At 37.4% G+C, this 3502-nt stretch overlaps 1 pseudogene across 1 annotated transcript; it reads right to left on the bottom strand.

Moving 5' to 3' along the window:
- Positions 1-1984: 1984 nt before the first annotated feature.
- Positions 1985-3237, bottom strand: LOC111543402 (annotated as a pseudogene). The gene is made up of 2 exons (XR_002731854.2): positions 2905-3237; positions 1985-2748 (listed from the first exon to the last, which is right to left on the bottom strand). The product of XR_002731854.2 is annotated as a peroxiredoxin-1-like (transcript).
- Between the last annotated feature and the right edge of the window lie 265 nt (positions 3238-3502).

Genomic DNA, 3502 nt, shown 5'->3' with positions numbered 1-3502 from the left:
ACTGTTCAAACACACGTTCTACAATCAATTTGTACAATAATGGTCCTGAGGGGACACGCATTCTCAGCTTACGAAGATAACAGGATTAAGAGATTAAAGTAAAGACAGGCATAAGAAATTATAAGAGTATCATTAGAGAAGTGATAAATGTCCATGAAATCTTCACAATTTATATTCTGAGATTGCAGTGAAGACAGGTGTAAGAAATTATAAAAGTATTAATTTTGGGAACTGATAAATGTCCATGAAATCTTCACAATTTATGTTCTTCTGCCTCAACTCCAGCTGGTTCCTCTGTTCAGGGTCCCTGACTTCCCATAACAGTACATTAGTTTCCCCATTTTAAAAGTGGATTTAATAGTATCCCCCTCATGTCTTGTGAAAATCAAATGAGTTAATCTTTCTGAACAGTGTCTGGAACATAGTAAGCACCAATAAATGATAGCTGTTATAACATATTAATTATTGTTGGTGACAAGTAATCCAGAGGCTGAGTCATCTCAAGCATCACTTCTTTCTGGGGGGAAAAACTTAAATTACAGCAAGCTTCCCAGCATCTTTCCTTTCCTCTTTTTGTTTATTAAATCTGACCATATATGCAAAATTGTGTATTATTTTTGTCATGATCACTGGCAAATGAAGTTAAGACTTATGTTAAGTGAACCAATACAGTTGAGTAGCACCATGTATATAAATTTACCTCAATGGGGCTTATTCTTGTCTGGGCGTTTGCCTGTTAAAATAGCCTTTAGGCACATCTCCATCATGACACCACATGAATGGATGGCCTCTTCAACTAAACAGTGACCTCACTGATTCCACGGCAGTGGCCTTAATGAGAGGCTGAATCTGTGGTACATCAGCCAACACAATGCCTGGCATTTGATAAAGCCTACTGGTTTTACCTCCTGTTGTATGCGTGTTTTTGTTATAAGCAACAAATGTGATATCATTATAAACTTCAAGCAGCTGGAAAAAGCCAGTGAAAGTGATTATCTTGGGATCCTGCATTAATTAGTGAAGGAATTACCTAGTGAAATTCTCAAGAACACAATTGCCTGGGCTGCCATCCTGTCCTCCAGATTGATTCAAGCAGACATGGGTGGAGCTCAAGCATTTGATTCCAATGTGCAACCGAGTTGAAAGCTACAGCCTCCTACCTTTAACTGTATCCTCAATACACAGTGAACAGAATGATCATTTAGAAAATGTGGTCAATATGGATTCACAACAGCAACAAAGTGCACAAATAATCAGCTAAGATTATAGGGCAGCATTTAACAAATCATTGATCTGTGACACACTATAGGGGTTGTGAATGTTAAGAAAAGGTAAGAACCAATGACAGCTTCAGTCCTAAGGAAGGTATTTTCAATTAAGATGGAGTACAAGGGAGTAGAAAAGGAACAATACAGTCATGTTAATATGGCTGACTAATCAAACCTTCTATTTTCAGAATTTAAAAAAATAAAAAATGTTTGTTGCTAGCTACATAGAAAAATAGAAGAGTCCTTACCCTCTGGCAATTCAACCTAGTGAGGAAGCAGTCATGTAAAATAAAACAAAAATTAAAATGCAATACATTATATGAAAGGAACATGTAAGAATATACTAAAATTTAAAATGTGCTCATTCTTTGACCTAGAAATCCCATCTAGGGAACTCTTGTATTGTAGTCTCCCCATACCTTGAGAAAATAATATAGAGTTATATGTTAGGATATTTGTAAAAGAATGTTTATGTACACATCATTATAGTAGGAGAAGAAAAGGAAAATAATAGAAAAAAAGAGAAAAAACATACATGTCCAATAATAGAAGCAGGCTGAATAAATTATAAAACATTTGTTTACAGAAAGATTGAGGTATATACATGATACACTGGTTTTAGAAAAGCAAGTTCCAACATAAAGTATACTGCATAACCATATTTTTGTAAAAAGAAAATAAGAAAATATCTACATGTTTTTAAAGTTATTTATTTATTTGTTGGAATAAAGACAGAAGAGTTTAAAACAAGTTACAAGCACTGAGTATACTGGAGAAATCTGATTGGAGGGAGTAAGAGTACAGTCCATTTACCATTTTTCGAGTATACCTGTTTTGATTTTATTTGCTTTGACAACAGCATGTATTACTTTTGTTATTTAAATAGCTGATAAAATAAATTAAAAGAAGAAAATACATTATGATATTCTTTTATTTTTTTCTCAGTTCAAGTTTAAAACAAACTACAAAAGATCAATGGGTTGATGCTCTCTACTGACACATCATACAATCAGTGGCCTCCCCACAACACAATTCAGGCCATCACTTCCAAAGGAAGAAAGGCTGGTCTCTCCACTCCCTGTAGGAAAGGCCTACCTTGTAACACACCACAATTCGGCTGAATCTGAAGTCTTGTATTTTACTCATGGGAAAAAAAAATACAAAGGAGATTTTGTTCTCAGGGGTTCCCACTGCAGCCTGGCACTAAAACAGCCCAGCACTCACTTCTGCTTGGAGAAATATTTTTTGCTCTTTTGGACATCAGACTTGATAGTATCACTGCCAGGTTTCCAGCCAGCTGGGCACACTTCCCCTTGTCTGTCAGTGAACTGGAAGGCCTGAACTAGTCTCAAAGTCTCATCCACAGAGCAGTCAACAGGGAGGTCACTACATAGTGACCTGCTGAAGAATACCTGTATCATCAACGATAAAGAGATGCCTGAATGAGATGCCTTTATCAGCCTTTAAGATCCCATAATCCGGCCTGGCGCGGTGGCTCAAGCCTGTAATCCCAGCACTTTGGGAGGCCGAGACAGGTGGATCACGAGGTCAGGAGATCGAGACCATCCTGGCTAACACAGTGAAACCCGTCTCTACTAAAAAACACCAAAAAAAAAAAAAAAAAATCCCATAATCCTGAGCAATGGTGCGCTTCGGGTCTGATGCCAAAGGAATGCTCATGGGTCCAGCCCTCCTTGTTTCTTAGGTGTGTTGATCCATGCCAGGTGACAGAAGTGAGAATCCACAGAAGCATCAATCACTTGGCAGTTGAGTTTCTTAAATTCTTCTGTACCACAGAAAGCAATGATCTCTGTGGGGCACACCATACTGAAGTCTAGCAGGTAAAAGAATACAATATATTTCCTTTGTAGTCAGACAGGCTGATGTCTTTAAACTGACCGTCTGACATAATGGCTGTGGCTTTGAAGTCAGCGGCAGGGTGCCCAATTTTAGCATTTCCTGAAGACATCTTCCTATCAGCAGTCCTCACACAAGCTTCTGAGAACTAACCACCAACACCATGCAGGGAGAGGATACTATGATAGTTACTCTTAATGAGACATGAAAGCAATAATATTTTATGCTATATGACTTGCTATTTCAAATTAGTTGGGACTGTTGTGTAGACACCAACAGAATCAAAAACTATTTTATATCAATATCAGTTCAGAGACAGTAGATAATAGAAATATAAAACATGATTTTTAAGGGAATTGCATATGAGAGGAGGTGAG

The sequence above is a fragment of the Piliocolobus tephrosceles genome, chromosome 14 (genome assembly GCF_002776525.5).
Source record: "Piliocolobus tephrosceles isolate RC106 chromosome 14, ASM277652v3, whole genome shotgun sequence".
Taxonomy (NCBI): Eukaryota; Metazoa; Chordata; class Mammalia; order Primates; family Cercopithecidae; genus Piliocolobus; species Piliocolobus tephrosceles.
Note: the sequence above shows the minus strand (reverse complement) of the source record. Positions and strands in the feature narration are given on the sequence as shown.